Source organism: Tachypleus tridentatus, chromosome 4, assembly GCF_004210375.1.
Source record: "Tachypleus tridentatus isolate NWPU-2018 chromosome 4, ASM421037v1, whole genome shotgun sequence".
NCBI lineage: Eukaryota > Metazoa > Arthropoda > Merostomata > Xiphosura > Limulidae > Tachypleus > Tachypleus tridentatus.
In genome coordinates, this window is record NC_134828.1 from 36,627,200 (window position 1) to 36,648,218 (window position 21,019).

Below are 21,019 nucleotides of genomic sequence, written 5' to 3' on the forward strand. Positions count from 1 at the left end.
GTTAGCTAGGCACGACTTGGTCAATATAATAAATACATAAGTAAATATAAAACATTATCAGATTTAAGTTACTTAGACTAAACATTTGTATTTGTCTTATAATATGTAGTCATTCTAGCACTAAAAAAATTATATTTATTTCCCAAATTTTTTTATGATGGTTATGAAGTCAGTCAGATGACAGGGTATAGAAAAAACAACATATAAAGTCTTACTGAAAAGAAACATTTGAAATGTACTTAGGTGGTTTTAGAGATTACACAAATAACATCCAAGGTTTTGGAAATGAAGAATAGAGTAAATAGAATAGAGTATGAAATTATTTCATACTAAGAATAGTAATTAAACAGACTCAATATTTTCACAAAAAGATTTTCAGTATAAATATTTCAGTAACAATCTGATTTTTAATATACAAAAAACTTGTAATCTTTACTGAAAGTATGTCAAATTTTATGAAGGTACACACACTGTGTCAAAAGTTATAGTGTCATTACTTAACATGGACGAATAAATGTCTATATGAACTTGTGTATGTTACACCAAGTGTGTTGCGAAAGGGATAATAGAGGCTTTACAATAGATTTTTTATTTATAAAATCTTGAAGGCAAATATGTATAAAACACAAACACATTTTGTATCACTTTGAATAGTGGCTGTGTGCCAACTACAGAAGAAAATAACTGCAGTTTCAGTAGCTGAGTGAGTCCTATACAAACCCATGTTAAATCTGCGATCAGTGAAGCTAGAAAAGCACTTAACAGGGCTCACTTTTTATATTTTTCATGAAACAAACTGCAAACTGAACCTTCAGAAACTGGCTTTCAACACAGGTAAGTAATTACACTTTTTATTGTTTTTAGTTTTCACAAAAATGGTGGATGTCATGGTGTTTACATCTAGAAAGAACACATGCATAACAGCAAATAACTCATTAAATCAGCCTCTAGGCATGTGAAACTTGGCAATTACAAAGAGTACAGTAAGTTCCTCACTAAATTATATAATATAACCTTGTACATAAATATAATGCTATTTAATCACTATTAAAAACAACAAACTTTTATTTGGGTGAGGAATACTCAAAAGTTATTCAGCTCTGGATCAATACCAGTACGGTAACTATCCAATAGCATGGAAATTTTCTTTCTGTGGACATGTCTCCTCCTAAACATGGTAGTTCCAGACCAAATTGGCATTCCAACACAATAATCCAAACACAAACCATATTCATATTAAGCTTTTCCATACATTGGAAAATAAAACTATTTTACAGAATAACCCCTACATCATTATTGCAGTAGCTATTGTAATTAGTTGAGTTTACAGAAATACCACAACAAAATTCTATAATTCAAATACTGTAAATAAAGTGTTCCCAGTGTAACCAAAATATACATTAACAAAAATCCAACTACAATGTAAAGAATAAAGATACTACTGCTCTTTAAGTTTCCTAATAATTTTTGATTCACTCCATCTAACTCACTTTTTACTGGGGTTAGAATAAGTACTTAAGCCCATATTAGAAAATTATTTCATACTTGAAATATTCTTTATGATATTTATTACTTTTATACAGAATATATTTTGTCATAGAAGTAAGATTCAAGATTATTATTGAATTTAATGCATTAAATGTACCATGTTTAAAAAGTAAAAATCTTGATCACATCTCTACTGTGAAATGGACTGCTTTGAACAAGAAGTGATGCAACTGCTTTTCTGCCAAGTTTCTCAACTGCTACAAATGGTCACTTATGATCCATTTTACCTGTCTGACAAAAATTTACTTCACCAAAAATCCTTGCAGAGATTTTACTTACTTTTATAAAATGTGTACATTTTTCACATTATCAATGAAAAGAACACTGAGGAGTACAGACTCCTTAAAATAAACTGCAAAATCTTTAAGATAAGCCAATTAACCCTTTTGGAATGAGATCAGTATAATATATACAAGTGTCTACATATTCGCATGTTAAGTAGTTGCACTATAACTTTGATACAGCATGTGTATCTTCACAAAATTTTGTAGACTTTAATATAGATTACAAATATTTTGTGCACAAAAGATTACTTTTTTATTAAATATATTTACTAAACATTTGTTTATGAAAATATTGAGTAGTTTCATCACCAGTCTGATTGTTTAATCATTTTAATCATAAAATGAAACTATTTGCAAACTAGTCTTCATCCCACAAATCTCATATATTTGCATAATCTCTAAAATCTCTTAAAATACATTTCAATAATTTGTTATCAATAAGGCTTTATATTTTCTATACTCTAAGTAAAGTTTGTCATAAAAAATTAGGAAATAAAAATTATATTTTTCATGCTAGAATGACCACATATTATAAAATGAGAACATAAAGGTTTAGTTTAAGAAGCTTAAGTCTCATAATGCTATATTTTTATTATACTGACCTTCCAGTCATACCTCGCTAACATTACATAACTTGCATTAAGACAGTATATGTGCATTCATGTTACATATCCAATAATATAAAACTGACCTTTAGTTTTCCCAGTCTTGGCTGTGTTTTAGTGAACCAATATTTTGTTATATACAGTTACATTTCAATGATTATACATTATATATACAGATTATTACTCTTTAGAAATAAATTATTAAACTTATTTTTTTTATTAAAATACACAACATATCTAGAAGTAAAGCAAACAATTATCTTTTCTCACTATGACCAGTGAAATCAGTTGCTGCTGAACATAGATTGCTGAGCCTTTTAAAATTTCACACATGGAGGATATCAAACAATTTTTTTTTCAGGTTTTATATATACAATTGATAAATCATAAATAACTATAATGATACCACAGAATTCAACTACAATTTATTGTGCTTAGTAACCAAGATGTATTTAGATTTTAAAAAATATGAAACTTTGACCAGATTAAAGACAAACCTATCTCTTTGAAATCATGGTTCAAAAGAATATAGTATACTTTTTAAAGATTAAAATGGCTAAGAAAACAACTAGGAAACATCCTAAGCTGTCAATTTGTTATTTAGATGTCATATATTGAAGTATGTGTATAAAAGAAACTGTATCCAAACTCATATCTCAGCAAAATAAAAAGATATGAAGTTCTTATTTTATATTCTAGCTTGCTAATATTAGAATTTGAGTTCCTAACTTATACAAAACTACAGACTTAGTATTTTGGCATCACAAATATCTAATTTTAAACAGTACTGCATTCAACACACCACTTGACTCACTAAAATCTGTTTAGGTGTGTTCTTTCAATATTTATTGTTACATTAAGAAATTAATTCATATAATATTAAAGTTTGAATTAGAATATACAATTTGATTCCAAACTTATTGACATAAATTCTTAAAATAGTAGTTCATTAAAATTTTGAATGCAAGTCAACAAACACAATGACATAGCCTTTGACCTGTGACCCATCATGAAGAGGTTAAAGTGAATTACAAGAGCTTCAAAAGAAAACCTCATCATGAACTGATATTTCATTTTTACTTGTAGACTTAAACTAAGGACAGAGCTGCATGTGCAATTTCCCACTCAAACAATTAGTCAAACTGCACTAAATAAACAGACAAGTAGTTCTGCAAACAGCAAAATCTATATAGCATAACAGCAATTAATAAATGCAGCCAGCTCATTTATGAATAGTCACATTAAGTTGAAAAGAAAGTATGATGAACTTATCATACAGTCCTGGTAGGTTTTGTTTGCCCTACAGTTAATAAAATGTCCTTCTTTCACTCAAGTCATCCTACAAGCCAGTCAACTTGTCATTCCACAACCACTACTGATGCATTATTGTTTGTTTGGTACCTTAATAATAACCTTTTAAAGTAACACACACCAACCTTTTCTATCATCCAGATAAAAAGTAACAACCACAAACAAAGTTAGTATATTTTCATTTGTAACAGGAAGCTCCATAAAATTACAGTTTCTGGCCACAAAAACATGTAAATGCAAAGATGCAGTTGGGAATAAGTAAAATACCAAATTATTGTATACCAAAAAACATGCAAGAAGTCTTCAGTAATATTACATGCTGTGTTTGCACACTTTATTTCAAGGCAACTGTACTTCCATCAGTTGTATATCAGCTATAATAAAATCACAATGATTGCTGTATTGATGTTTTGCTGCATGTGGAATTAAGGAATAATAATATTTTTGTTCAAATTTCAAGAAACAAATTTTAAAGTGATGCAACAAGAATTATCTGTTGTGAATTGGGCAACTGAATTATTTGGAGACAATGAGCAAATGTTGAAAATTTTTAAAGAAAATCTTTTTCAATATTCAAAACAAATATACTCCTTACAGAAAGAAAAAGGCAATATCAAGTAAAAAAAACCTCTGGCTCACAAACAGTATAAGAGATAAATAAAATCAAAAAAAGCATTATATAATTGACAAATTAAAACTGATTGCTTTTATTAGAAGATTTGGAAGATTATAGAAGATGAAGAAAGTTGTTTAAACAGAAAATTAGGACATCCAAAAGAATGTACAAAACACATTTGGCATAAAATGTATAAATTAGCAGTAAGGATTTATTAAAAGTACATGAAAAGTAAACAAAATGTTAGAATGAGAATAGTACCCTTGAGGAATGATAAAGGAAGGCTTGTATCTGATGATTATGAAATGGCTGGGTTATTAAATTCTGCTTTTTCTTTCGATTTTACTAGTGAAGACTTAAGTAGTATTTCTCACTTGAGCAAATGATAGATGAAAACAAAGATGAACAAGACAACTGCATACATTAAGCTTTTTGAAATAAAACTGGGAATTAAAAAAAAAAAGGCTCCTGGCAAAGATAATATTTCTCAAACAGTTTTAAAAGAGGTCAAGAACTGGATATATGAGCCACTTGCCATAAATGTTTGTAATTCCTCATATACTAACAGACTGAAAATCAGCTAAACTCACTTCTATCTTCATGGGACATAACAGAAATTGTCCCAGTAATTATATGCCTAGTAGACTTACATTAGTTGTGTGAAAAATTCTGAAAAGTCTGATGAAAGGCACTTAGTGAAGTAATTTAACAAAGTGTAGAATTTCATTGAATACTCACATGGTTCACTAAGGGGAGATCTCACCTTGCAAGTATTTGACAAGCTTTGAAAATGTTACTACACACATAGATGAGGTAAAGGTATGGATTTGGTGTATCTGAGTTTTCAGAAAGCATTTGACAAGGTGCCACATAAAAGGCTTGTAAATAAATTTATATAAATCTATAGGCATGGGGGATAAATTAACTGACTGAATAAAAAAGTAGCTTGATGAGAGAGAGCAAAGCATTGTTATAAATGGAGTTCAGTCAAACTGAATTAATGTTACAAGTGGTGTACCTCAAGGCTCAGTCTTAGGACCTTTGCTCTTTTTGATTTACATAAATGACAGATGAAAGAATTGTTAATAAATTACGTAAATTTGCTGATGATATCAAGGTCTTGGGTGTTACTGGGTGTGAAGAAGATGATGCTGCTGCTTTACAAAAGGATTTAGATCATTACTATAATTCAGCAAGTAAATGACAGATCCATTTCAATTATGATAAATGCAAGATATCGCTTGTTGGTCATTGTAATTTAAATTATAAATATAATCTGGATGGAAATAGTCTTAACATTTCCATGGAAGAAAAGAATGTTGGTGCAACAGTTGATCAGTCTCTTAAGCCATCCAAACAGTGTTGTTGCTAGCAGTTGGGTAAATAGGATCTTAGGTTGTATCTACAAAAGTACTAAATACAAGTCTAAAGAGGTAATAATTTCATTGTATAGCTCACTGGTTAAACCACATTTGGAGTATTGTGTTCAGTCTTGGGATCCTTATATTAGGAAAGACATTGATTTGCAGTAAAGTATGCAGAGGATGGTTACCAAAATGGTACCTGGGATGGAGAAATTGTCATATGAGGAGAGATTATGTTCCTTTAAACTGTTTTCTCTTGAAAAAAAGAGTTAGAGGGGATCTTATTGAATTTTTTAAGATTGTAAAAGGAATTTATAATGTTGGTGCATCAACATTTTTCATACTTACCAGGAAGAATTATGAAAGTAGGGGACACCAATATAAATTTAGACAAGGTAGAAGCCACCTTCAACTAAAACAATTTTATTTTTCAAATATGGTGGTTGGTTTATGGAATGGGTTGCCTTTGAATGTTGTGGAGGCAATAAATGTAAATGTGTTTGAAAGAACAATTGATAGATTTATTAGTGATAAGGGCTGGCTTTATTTATTTATTTGTTTTAGCTTGGCTTAAACAATGTGACAGCTGAGATGGACCAACAGGTCCCTTGTTGTCCCCAAACATAATGTTATACCCTTCCACTACCATATAGTGACAACCAGCAAACAAATGTCTGAACCAAAATCAGGGTGTCAGAAAGATGTTGCTGTGCTATTGAAGGCCAGTGATACATTAATGGGTAGCTCTATTCATTGGTCTTGAAAGTTTCATTGGCTTCAAAAGCATTTTTGATTTGAAAACACACAAACAAAACTTTAAACCGATTAATCAACACTTTATAGTTATTGAAATTGTTAGAACAAAGCCATACAATAAATTATGTGACCTATATTACACAAACTGATATACAAGTATATGTTTGGCCAAATGATGAACAGGAATTGTAAACAGACATGTTGGCTTCACAACAGTCTGCTATACATCATGTCATAGTACAATTTACTTTAAAACTTACAATAATAAAATAATAACAATAAAACATCTCTTCTTTACTTTGATTGGCACACACTTGAGTTCATACTTCATCCATAACATCTGGTTGTTGACAATTTTCGTTTCTTTAACATTATAATATGAATTCACATGTATAGCAGTATTTTATTAGAACCATGTTTCATCTTGCCTTGTTATGGGTCTTATACAATATCTAACTGCCAAGTAAAGACAATTTTACACCAACCACCAAGATTTTGGTAGCACTGTTCCAATGAGATGGTCATGTGATGTAAAAGGTAAATTAATAAATCAACAGGTATCATTATTAATTGTTGTTTATTAATTATTATATGCATAAATTAAATTGTAATGTAAATCAACTAATTTTTGACTATGGAATCCAATAGTGTGTAAATTTTTATTTTCACTATTTTAAAATCAACTAACCCTTCTACAATTTCAATTCCAACTTTTCATTTGATTGCTCAAATGAATAACACAAAAAGATTATCTACCCCTCTTAACAAATTTTCCCCTTCTGAATAAAGTTCACATAATCCACTGTACTCGAGAGAAAACAGATTTAACTCTTTGACTGTTGCTACTTTAAACATATGCAGGGCCACTGAAAGCCATACACAATACAGCACACTCACAATCAACTGCTAGAGGGAGGCTATACTCTGTTCAGCAGTCAATAAGTTAAAACCCTTAGCTTATCCTCATGTCTCATGATTTACACCAGAATGGTACTAAGGTCCCTCTTTACACACTTTACAGTATGTTATTAAAATAACACACAGTGTCACTTACATGTATACAGATCCTCTATGTTCACAATGGACATAAACAAAATCCTTCATTTCTACCTTCCTTCCAGTGTGAGTTATGTGACATAATGTCAACTATTAAACACATAGTTATAAAAATACCTCAAGACTGTTCACACCCATGATCAATTCAATCAGAAACATTAGGCACAATTTTTATGCTATTGTATTGTAAGGGGACCAAACTCACACAAAGCATTCCAAATAACTTTTAATAAGGCCTCAACAGCTTTGGAAAGTATAAGCTAACAGTCTTATGAGCTCTTTCCCCCAGTTAAACGTTTAAATTGAGAACTTCAGGGTGTTGTCAAGTAAACAAAAATAAGTTTATCATTTTTTTCATGATATAGATGTTGTTTTTTTCATAAAAGAAGTTGTTTCCAAATTCCTAGGCCTCTATGAATGCATAATTTTACGCTTCTCAATAGTAAACCTTATTTCACATTCTGTCGATAAATCTATGTTTCAGTAATTCACTAATCATGAGATACTGTATATGTATCACGTTATTTTTAACTGTGTAGTACTGTAACACTACCGCATCATACAAACACCGCACAAGTTAGTAGCTAAATTAAGATAAAATCAACACATAACACTCATAGTAATCAGCATTATTAGTAATACTAGATACTACATACTCATAATTGTCGATACTGTTACTGTGTTTGTACTATTAAGCAGAGGTTTGTTGAAAAAATGTTACTTAAGACTATACTTTTTAAAATATAGAAAAATCACTAGCTTAACACATTAAAATACCAAACACTCAAAAGTTATTTTAATTTAAATTATATATAAATAATAAGTTGAATTTCAACCATTATGACTTCTTACTTAAGTAAACTTAGGCTTAAGGTTAAACTGAGTTATTGAACTTGTCTCCTTCAGCAATACTATTATTAATAATACCATTGCTGTCGAACAACCGACCAAACATTTATATCACCAGGAGTATATAAACATATGTAAAAATAATACATTATACCTTTCTCATCCACAAACTTATGTTTAGAAACTTCGAGACTGATGTTCAAACAATCTAACGTTTAGGTTACATTAACATATAACTGTACTATTCTCTTTTTTCGCATTCACCAAATCCGACAAGACTCAGAACGTCAAAAACCTCAAAACGTAACCCTGATGGAACGAAGGAACAAGAAAAACGCTTGCGCACAATAAACACGTCACATGGATTATAACCGTGAGGTCAGTTTAGAATGAGATTATTGCTTTAGGGACTCAAGCAATCCGACCTAAGTTTCAACTTTGACTTGATATTATACATTGCTGCCATAAACTTCTATAAAACTTTCTAAGCATACCGTAACCTATTATGTTAATATAAATTTAAAAACAGAAAGTTTAGAATAAAAACGCTTATGCACCAATTTAAAACACAAAATTTCGCAGTTCTGCCAATAAAGCTGAGAAATCATGTACTTCTATCACATAATTGTCTAAACATCATGTTTATTTGATTGTAGAACTGTTTTCATTTCAAATAAAATATTAGACTTCATTATGGTTTGTTTTTGTTTTTTGGAATTTCGCACAAAGCTACTCAAGGGCTATCTGTGCTAACCGTCCCTAATTTAGCAGTGTAAGTTTAACAGTAGTAAGTTGGAAGGCATATTACAGGTTTAGATACCTGTTAGAGGTGCATCACAGATAATCCATGATGAAGCTTTCTGCTGAACTACAAACAAGCAAGGTCAGCTTCTTTGTTTGAATTCCGTGCAAAGTTACGCGAGGGTTATCTGTGCTAGGCGTTCCCTAATTTAGCTGTGAAAGACTAAAGGAAAGGCAGCTAGTCATCGCCACCCACCACCAACTCTTAAAATACTATTTTACCAACGAATAGTGAGATTTACTGTAACATTTTATCATCCGTAGTGAGGAAAGGACAGGCATGTTTGGTAGGACGGGCATTCGAACCCACGATCCTCCGTTTGCGAGTCAAGCGCACTAATCAGGGCTAAGAAGATCAGCATATGAAATCATATACGTTGTTTACGTGTTATTATTATTTTTATTTCCGATTTATATCATTATCTTACTGAATCTAAAATTATAAAGAAATGAAAAAATAGCTATTGATCTTTTAATATCAATCAAAAACACAAAAGCTATTTTTTGTTTTGTTTTTGTTATTTAATCAAAAGTGCGGCATCATACCTCCAGTAAAGTCTAATATTTATTATTTTTAACATTTTAACATTTATTAGTTGTAAACTTCGTGTAAATATAAAAATACAAGAACTAATCATTATTTAATATATACAGAGGTAAACTGTATTTTCAATATCTCAAATTAGTCGTAATGTAGAGGACTCATGGTGCTAAGATTGTAAAATTTCAACTGATAATTAGACACAACTATTTCCACGGATAAAATGTTTTGCTGTTCTCCGTGGTAATGAGTACCAGAACTTGTTTATGAAGCGGTAGTAGTACCAAGACTTATGTTAGCTGCCTTGTCGTTCTTTATGTTTACATGTTTGTTTTTTTCTTTTTCAAAAAACAGATCCATTTCATCAAGCTGAATATCTCTACTTTAATTTTGAGAATATCATCTCGGGTTACTTTGATTACAAACACGAGTTACGTCAGTTAGTCAGTGTTTTTTAAAGCTCGGTAAAATAATTATTGAGAAATTATTGAGTGGTGTTTGAGCATTCAGTGAAGTATTCAATGTGTGTGAACGAGTGCGTGAAAGATCAAGTAGTTGTTGGTAGAGCGAAGTCAATCAATGCCAGGTTTATTAATAGTGTCAGTGATCTACAACAAATTGTTAGTACTCTGACTCCTGACGAGTGCATACTTATCCTTCGTCTCATTCCCTCAGGAACTATTTATCAGATGTGAATTAATATTTCTACAATGATCCAAAGCATACAGCAAATGTGGTAAATCAACATCTTAAGAGTAACGAGACTAATTGAACACTCACTATCATGGGGCCCCGGCATGGCCAGGTGGTTAAGGCACTCGATTCGTAACCCGAGGACCACAGGTTCGAATCCCCGTCCCACCAAACATGCTCGCCCTTTCAGCCGTGGGGGAATTATAATGTGACGGTCAATCCCACAATTTCTTGGTAAAAAAAAAGTAGCCCAAGAGTTGGTGATCACCAGCTGCCTTCCCTCTAGTCTTATTACATTGCTAAATTAGAGACGGCTAGAGCAGGTAGCCCTCGTGTAGCTTTGTGCGAAATTCGGAAATAAACAAACACTATTATGGCTTTGCTTACATAAAGTATCACTATATCTATTCTAGAAGCTTTGTAGGTCTATAAAGACCTGAAAAGTTCAAAGGGAGCCCAAATATCATGACTGAAATGCGTAAATTAATAAACGACATTGTGGACAATATTCCAAAATCTTACATTGATAAGCTATATAACAGCCTGGATAGAACAAGCATAGCGCTTATATACAAAATGTCAGTGCAGTGTACAACTAATCCACTTTTCTGTTATAAGGTTTTTTATAATTTATTCATTTATAATATTATTGTCAGTACGTTTGTTATATCTACTTATGTATATTATCTATTATTTTCAGTGAGTGTGGGTGTTTTTCTCTAACAAAGCCACATCGGGCTATCTGCTGAGCCTACCGAGGGTAATCAAACGCCTGATTTTAGGCGTTGTAAATCCGTCGACAACCACTGTACTAGCGGGTGGCTATTTTTAGTGAACAAATTTGAGGTGTCAAGTGTTTATCTTCATATAAAATCGTGAATTTCAAATGAAAATAATAACTTTAGTTATATTTCCATAATATATTAGTCAAATATATTTTTAATTGATCATTTGAGATATCTTAATGTTCATTTAGTGTCATTCCCAAAGAAAAACTTATTAACCTAAGTTTCTGCTTAGTTCTAAGAAGTTTGGCTTGTAAACAATGTATTTATCGATCTTTATTAGAATGTTTTACTTGTTTTATCCTAGAGCATGGAGTTTTATTTACTTAGACGCTATAATTTCTTGAGAATAGAATTAATTATATTTTATTTATTTCGTAATTTTCCTTCTATGTCTGAAGATTTATTATCATTTGTCTTTGTTCCCGTCATTTGCTGTGATATCAAAAGGTGGTAACAACTGCTAATGAAGAATAGCATTGAAAATAGCAAAAGGAAAGTTTAAGTACCATTGGAGAGAAAATATTATAAAATGTTTCAGGCAACGTAAGTCGAATAAAATATTGTGATAAGTAATTTATGCTTTCATCAGAAAGCGATTAGATTATATTCCTGTATAGAAGAACAATAGAATTTAAGGTGAAGTTCAGATTTAGGAAGAGAACACAGAAATGTTTGTTTTGTTTTAATTTCGCGCAAAGCTACACGTGGGCTACCTGCGCTAGCCATCCCTAATTTAGCAGTGTAAGACTAGAGGGAAGGTAGCTAGTCATTATCTCTCACCGCCAACTCTTGGGCTACAATTTTACCAAATAATACTGGGATTGACCGTGACATTATAACGTCCCCACGGCTGAAAGGACGATCATGTTTGGTGCGACGGGGATTCTAACACAGAAATGAAAAATAATTATAGTTTCTTTAGACGTTTATTTTCCTGAAAACATTTTCGTGTTATATTATATCTCAAAGAAATAACAATTTGTTTTCAAAAAAATTACATCTGATAAGCTTTGCCAGCTTTGGAAAGTTCGGTAGTGTTTGTTTAGTGTTAAGCGTACAGCAATATACTAAATAAATATGCAAAGAACTATGTATGTTCTGACCAAGGTGGGTAACCAAATCAGATTTTTAGTATTATAAGTACACGAGGTGGACTAAAATTCTTACTAAATTGATTATTAAAATTTAAAATTAAGTTTATTTTAGTTAATTAGAATTATTTTCATTCTGTATTTATAGCAAAGCTACTAGGCGTAACTTCCACCATCCTTTTTTATGAACTATTGATCAGAGGAAGGCGGCGAGTCAGTAAAGTAAATAAAACAAATCGTTTATTGGAATTGGATATAAATATACCTGGAACAAAATATTGCTGTCTGTCAATTACCGATAAATCTTCTTCGGTATATATGGTGTTTTTAGCCGCGGCAAAGTGGCTTATGGAACAAATCTTGAGTTTGTTTGTTTAATGTTATTTTTTCAAGTGTAAAGCTCCGTCATCTCTTGATTGATTTGAGATTTAAATATGGTTTTGGACTCAGGAGGTCAATCCCTTTCAACTAATACATTTGATCACGTCCAAGGTCTCATGAATTAATTAACTCTTATCCTGCCTGAAAGAATTTCAAGGGGCCGGGCATGGCCTAGCGCGTTAAGGCGTGCGCTTCGTAATCTGAGGGTCGCGGGTTCGCGCCCGAGTCGCGCCAAACATGCTCGCCCTCCCAGCCGTGGGGGCGTTATAATGTGACGGTCAATCCCACTATTCGTTGGTAAAAGAGTAGCCCAAGAGTTGGCGGTGGGTGGTGATGACTGGCTGCCTTCCCTGTAGTCTTACACTGCTAAATTAGGGACGGCTAGCACAGATAGCCCTCGAGTAGCTTTGTGCGAAATTCCAAAACAAACAAGAATTTCAAGTGCTATGTCTGTTGAAGGTTCCCTCTTGTTAAAAACAAAACATATCTATAGCCGGAAGTGATGATTACTGAAATCTGAAATATAAATTTTGAGAAAAAAAAGATATAACTGAAAATTAAGTTGAAATTGACTTTGAAATTGAAACTGTCTAATCAATAAAATATAAATTGCATAACAAAATTTTGAAAATTTCATAACATAAAAGTTATAGAAAAACTAAATCAAATTATATAAATTATTTTAAACCAAAATTAGGTATTATTTAGTAAGTATGTCCTAAGTTTTGTGAGTGGTGTCTCGAGGATTCTCCGCAAAGTAAAAATGTTTATGTCCTAAAAAACAGGATGTTCAGTGATCTCGTATGTTTGTGTTTACCCGACGGTCGTGAGAGTTAAGCCTAAAAGAGAATGAGATAGAACACGTTGATTTATACAAAAAAAAAACAAACAATGTTTAATTGAAATCTTGACGGTTTTGTAAACTAAACTAAGCAAAATTACAAATTATAACGCAAGTAATCGTCTAATTCTATGATTATATTAAAAATAAAAAAGTCTGTAATTAGCAAATGTAATGAAGGCTATAAAATGACGCTCGTGTTCGTGCGGATGCTTCCACTATAACTTGACTAATACACAAAAGTAAGAGAACTAGAAGAAGAGAAAGTCTCCAAGTTTACATGTGAGGCCTGGCATATTCTGGTGCTCAGACGTTCACCTTTTCAGAAGTGGAGGTGTGTAACGTGAAAGTGCAGTTAAACCCTATGTAAAATATAATATAAATTTGCTTGAAAATTTATGTAACATTCTAGTTCATTTCTTTTCTTTCTTCAATCCCCAGTAGAACCTCAAATTTCTGACATAACAAAACAATGATTTATACTCGGTAGATCAACTAGCTAATGGGCAGAGAAGGTAATGGACGAGCCAACTTGTAATTCACGAGCTATAATAGCTCAGTGTACTAATTTTAAAAAGCGCGTTTTTACTACTTCAAGAGAATCAGACAAAAAGGTACTTACTTCCCACACTTCATTTAATTAGACACTGATATGTTTCAATTTCAGTAACTGTAGTAAAAAAAAACAACATACATTTAGCGAACTTAACATCAGGATGAATAGTACATACCAGTATGACACATGCAATCTCATTAAATATTTTCATTGATAAAAAGAGAAAATCAAACAATATGAGTGACAACCCTACTCCCAAGTCTGTACAGTGTTAACATTAGAGCCCTTTAAGCTTCACGAAATGCTTGAAGATAGAACATTAGCTGAGAACTTTCGGTAAACAGTATCATTATATAAATCTAAGGGGAATGTTTGCTCCTTTGGTACCTGTTGTGGAAGAAATATTGTATCACGCATTTTTAAACATTTTTATTGTTTTCTGTAGTATTTTACAAGATTGTGTATTGTTAAATTACCATAACTAATGTAAAACGATTACTGGCATTGTGTGGTGTCAGTTTTCTAATATTTCAGTTAATCAAACACATATATGCATCTTTATTAAAAAAAAAAAAAGTAACCATGAGAAACTTATTACAGCAAATGATCAACAAATGCTCAGCAAACACGAAAATATTCTTTCTGTAAAGGATCCTAGATTTAAAGTTAATGCCACTGATGTAGTTAACAAACTGTAGTCACAGAGTCTGTTTCCTGCCTTTCTGGCCTTTGTAACTGCTCGACATCACCATGGTATAGAATACATGAGAGACTAGATGTAGGCAGAGGCGAGTTCATGATGCCACATATAAATTAAGGACTCCTGGTATTCCAAGGTGATTTTTGGTTTTTTCCCTTATACTTTGTTGCCTGTTACCTTCTAACGTTTTCGTTAAGATTGAGATCTGGGCTGTTACCTGGCCAGCAAATGTCTTGATCCTTTCCCTTCGAAGAAATCCTTCTCCTGAAACAATGAAATAAAATATAAGATGTCTTTTTAATACATGTAGAGCGAAATGCCTTTTTTTAATTCCATGCCTACTACGTAGTGTTCATGAATATCTTCACTGTTCTTAGTCCTGTGGCATGGAACAGAGTCGTCCTGCATTGTGTACTGGTCAGATCCACCAAAGTGATCCCAAATTTTCGTCCTTTACATTCAAACATCCTGGATGAAACTCTTCTTCAGATTAACATCGTGCAAGATGTTCACATAAGACACATGCAGGTTGAACTTTGATTCGTCTGAGAAGCTAATTTTTCTCTATATTGCTTCAGTCCAACAAGGATGCTCTATGCTCCAGATGCTCTTCATTTTCCTCTTCTTGTTGGACCACTGGCGAGACTAAATGGTGCATGTAGTGACAGTGATCCATGAAGTTTAGTACAATGTTCCTTGCAGATACGTTGCTAACATTCGACGACTCTGCATGTTTATGTGTGTTTTAGGGCACAACAACTGTGGAATCTCTCTTCATACCCCTTCTACTACTCCATACATCTAGTCTCTCTGTATCTCTGCACCTAGCGACTTACAGTAAACAATTTAAATATAATTTATCTAACAAGCTGACTTGTTTAAAGTCCCTACTTGATCAAAGAAACAACTATCGCTTTTTTACTTGGCTATAGTAGCATTCCGCGCACGTTCTAGCAGATAGGCTTGTAAACTGACTTTCAATAAGAACCTCTATTTATAGTCACAAGCGGTTCATACGACATCAAGAAAGCTGATAAAGTTGCTGGTTTACTATTTAAAGTATTGCATCATCCATGAAACACATTTGCATCTACATGTATTAGGGTCTCAGAAAAGACAACGATTCTGAAAAAAAAGCATGAAAGAGTGGGCAATGCAATAAACATTTCCATCACTATACATATTGTATATATATATATATGTATTGTATATATATGTATGTATTGTATATATATATGTATTGTGTATATATGTATTGTGTATATATGTATTGTATATATATATATGTATTGTGTATATATATATGTATTGTATATATGTGTTTGTTTCGTCTAAATGTCTTTTAAATAAGCTGATTCAAACTTTAATATTTTATAAGAAATATTGGCCCTTCGTGACTTGTAGGCTTTTCCTTTTTAATCATTCTTTAAAAACAATGCGTAAGTCAGTGTCAATAAAACACTTGTGTAAACCGAACTGCTATATTTTGTTTAATGTTACTGTAAGGTATATGTAAGACATTCGTTTCAAGTCTCCAAACAAATCGCTATTTAGTTATTCAACCTTATGCTTGAAATAAGAACAATAAAACCTACTGCCTAAACTCGCAGAAAAGGCACAAGTGGACTATTTAGATGACAAAGAATGGCGATCCATACAAGATCTTCAATAATCAAAGAGCTATGACATAAAAATTCGGATTTTTATTATTGTCATCAAAAAAATAAAAGCATAACTGTCTTCTTTTGTTTTAATTAAATATGTATATATATACATATTTAACCCTAGCTTTCAATACATATATGCCTATATATATTGCACCTTTCAGCATAATGAGTCAATTGCATTTTTACAGATTTTGTATTTTAAAGTTTTTTAAAATCGTCTTCCACCCCAAATGATCCTATTATGTGAATGTTAAACTTTATAAATTTTCAAATTTCTAACGTAGTAGTACACATTATATCGAGAGATCTAAAGCATTCTATTCCCATTTAAAGAAAATTATCTCAACAGATTTACACGAAATAGGAGCGCTCAAAGTCAAAGTCCAGTCCTTTTGCGTAGATATTTTATGTGATTCAAATAAGGAAATATATATTGAATAAGTTAAAAATGTATATACAAGAGAAAGCTAAGTGTTTTCATTCTTTGTCTGTGGATACTGTTTGTATGTTTATCAACATATAAAATCCAAAACTTTCGTTTTTTCTCATTTAGTTATGATTCCTCTTTTTTGTTACAGTATTTATCATTACTTCCACAGGCTTCAAGGCTACTATAATCTTCTATTGAATTAATTGGGTAAAATAATAAGTTTTTCTTTTTAATTTTGTCATAACACTTCTAGAAATAAAAGAAAATGAAAAAAAAAAAACGCAAGTTCTTTGCCTGTTATTAAGATCACTGGAATATGGCATCTATGAGATCATAAATTGGTACATAATTTATACATTAGTGATAAAAGCGTGATTAATACCGAGTAAACTTGATTGGACTGTAACTGACTACTACAACGCAAAAAAAGAAAAATCATAAGTATGTAGTAAGACGTTATGAAAGTCTTCCCCTGCTGGGAGAGCGGTAAGTATATGGATTTACAACACTAAAATCAGAGGTTCTGGACACAGCAGATAGCCCGATTTGGTTTTGCCATAAGAAATCACCCACCCACAACCCAGCGACACAGCTGTACTTTTGTGGTCTTACAACGCTAGAAATCGGGTTTTGATACCCATGGTGAGCAGAGCATGGTAGCACATTGTAAAGTTTTGTGCTTAATTCAAAACAACAACAACGAGAGTCTTTCGTCTTCTGAAAACTTTTTAAACGTCGTTTTCTACATGATTTTACAAAAGGCTGTCCGTTCCAGTTTATTCATTGTGACTATAATGCTTAAACAGTCTATCAAAGAATGATTGATGGCGTAAGTTTAACGAATGGGCATGTATCACATCACTTAGTTAAACGATGCCAATGTAATCTAAACATGTTTCTTTTGTAACGAATCGAGTCAGAGAAAAATAACAGCTCAACATTTCACATAGTGCTTAGTACAAATTTATATACAATTTGATCAGTTAATTGTAATTAATGCAATATAATAATTAAATATCACGCTGTTACTTTATCAGTAGCCATTATATATATATAATGTAGATTATATGAAAACTACAAAAACAAGAATCAATAATAAACACATTTTGTTTTTCAATAATAATTCATTTACTTGCACTTTTAAAACGTTATATGTGTTCTGGAATGTGAAAATTGAGGTGGGTTCTATGATGGAGAGATAGATAATACCAGGCAACAATAACAAAATTCATTGCTACTAGAAACAATACAATCTTTCTGAGTAATTTCACGATGTTGATTCCAAATATCATGTTGAGATTTCCCAATCGCTTCTAGTTTTCAGGTTATGATATATTTGTTCAAAACATTATTATGTACCGTGAAAATATTTTAAAACTTTATTTATTCATTGAAAACTCAATTTAAGAATGTTAAAAAACAATATATAACAATAATACCAATTTAATAAAGCAGAAAGTAAAATAAGTTTACATACTGTGTTCAAAACTTTATCATTGTACCTTTTTAATTTTTTGTTACAAACTATTTGTTTGACTTGTTGCGCCTTTTCTGTGCGTTCTCATTTTCACACTGCAAAAACCAACAGTAATCTCCCATCATCGTAGGATTCGATCATCTTTGATATCTCTGATCCATTGTAGAAATATCTTGGTGGAAGCACTCACCGTACGCATCGCTCTCTGCACTTACATCAATAAGTTAAAAAGTCTAAATGAGAGTTTAACAAGTGAATCTTTAGTGAGATCCTAGACCCCATTTCCCTGTAGTTTTCTAGCATATTTCAAATCATCTTAGGACTGTTTTCATCTATATAATTTCCTAAGAAATGTTTGACAAGCAGTTTGAATGATTTCCAGGCAACGAGTTCTTTATGATTTACTGCTTCAAAATCATCATCTACCAGCATTTTCTGAATTTGTGGCCCAACAAAGATACTTCCCTTCATCTCTGCTTCACTGATTTTTTCATTCTTTTCAGACTATTCCTCATGTGCCTATTTAATATGAAGTTGAAGCAGAAACATATTTCGATGATTCATTAAAGGTTGATACTCGATATTCTCTTATGGTATTTAATTCTTTCGCACTCGTTTTCCTTCTTTTTAAAATGATTTTTGTCATCTTGACTATTCCAGAGACACAAAAACAGCAAAAATGTTTCGTATAGACATTCTGCAGGCTTAGCAAGAATGCAATAATCTTTAGGTCACTACACACATTCTTCCCATGGTGGTCATATTTGATGGCTTCCATCAACATTTGTACAGAAACAAAGTATCTTATATACTGTAGTGAGAAGCAAGATTGTGATGACAAATTTGGTAAATTGAAGTCTTGTTCCTGGTGCTAAGAAATTTCATTGCTAAACGAGAGTCAAGAAGTTCCCAATGCTGCTTTAATAGAGACAAGCCACGAATCAAATAATTTAACGCTTCTAGTGTGATCAAATGATAAAGTTTATGTTGAGGTGCCACAGGAATAGGATTACTATATGAGGATGATTCATTGACTTCACTACAGTATAACTCTTTTGTTTCCAATTTGCTGGTTTCATTTCAAATGAAATATCTGGATAGTTAATGTATTGTTTAGTTTTACCCGCATATCCAGAAACTTTAATTGTACAAAGATAACAGTCAATTAGATGATCTTTGGGTCTCACGCCAAATCATAGTAACTGCACATAGCATATATGCTCTCTTCTTATTCAGCTACTGTGTCAAACCAGATGTGCAAACTGTACAACATACATGTGGAGCCAATATCAATCACTAATTTTACATTCAGAATAGTGGTGATAAGTTATTTTCACCTTATGTATGATGTTTTTTTTTATTCGTGAAATGCAGCAGAATCTGTTTGTGTGATTTTTTGCACTTTTGAACTTTACTTGAAATGGAGGCAGCCAACATTTCAAATGATTTTCCAAAACAAAAGCACGTTTAGTTGTTAAAAATTAAGAACTAAGCTACAAAACTGGTAATCTGTGCTCTTCCCACCACAAGTATGGAAACCAGGTTTCTGCAGTGTGAGTCTGCAGACATACTGATGTGCTACTAGGGGGAGAGTAATTTATGTTTGCAGAACTAGAACTTAAAAGGTTTTAATGAACCAAGCTTTGCAGAATTTGATTATATTGTTGATATGATGCGAAGAAAGAAGGTAAGACTTTGTATTGACTGTAGAGATGAGGTGAATTGACCAACTGAGTGAGTATGAGGCAGAGACGTTTGACTCCGCTCCTTTTATTTTCAGTCTAAAGTCTTTTCGAATATTCTTTGGCCCGGCATGGCCAGGTGGGTTAAGGCGTTTGACTCGTAATCTGAGGGTCGCAGGTTCGAATACCAGTCGCACCAAACATGCTCGCCCTTTCAGCCGTGGGGACGTTATAAAATTACGGTCAATCCCACTATTCGTTGGTAAAAGAGTAGCCCAAGAGTTGGCGGTGGGTGGTGATGACTGGCTGCCTTCCCTCTAGTCTTACACTGCTAAATAAGGGACGGCTAGCGCAGATAGCCCACGAGTAGCTTTGTGCGAAATTCAGAAACAAACAATATCGAATATTCTAACAAACTGAGTTCGTCAGTATTTCGTGATTTCCAGACGAAGCAGAGGAGCATGGGAATGAAGCTAAAGTGGCGCAATTCGCCACATTTATATTGAGAACAAGTAGCATATATGAAGGATATATCTGGAATTTTACATTAATACAAGGTAGTTACTATTAGAAGTTATAAATATATATATATTTAAACTGTTAAAGTAAACTTAATTCACAATATAAATATATTTTATGGAGCTGATTGCTCAGTAATTCACATAATGTTGATAGCATATTGCGATTTACAATAGTTCAAAAGTTAGAGGCAATGAATAAATTCTGATTACCTTTTTTAAATCAGCAACATAAAACTACCCCACATCGTTTGAGGTGTGTGTTTTCTTTCAGCAAAGTCACACTGAAATTACAAGTATCTACATTTCAGAACTCATTCCTGACCTAGTGATACCTGTTGAAGTTACAAGTATCTACTTCAGAACTCATTCCTGGCCTACTGATACCTGCTGAAGTTACAAGTATCAGTACTTCAGAACTCATTCCTGGCCATCTAATTCCAGTTGAAGTTACAAGTATCAGT

The 21,019-nt window shown here is 32.3% G+C and overlaps 1 protein-coding gene across 2 annotated transcripts in view; it reads right to left on the bottom strand.

Annotated features, from left to right (window-relative positions):
• GAPcenA (GTPase activating protein and centrosome-associated) overlaps nt 1–8,753 on the bottom strand; it is a 101,334-nt gene extending 92,581 nt beyond the window's left edge. For both annotated transcript variants that reach the window (XM_076497681.1, XM_076497676.1), the window contains exon 1: nt 8,544–8,753. The gene's annotated coding sequence lies outside the window, so the exon portion shown is untranslated. The remainder of the gene's footprint in view (nt 1–8,543) is intronic.
• Between the last annotated feature and the right edge of the window lie 12,266 nt (nt 8,754–21,019).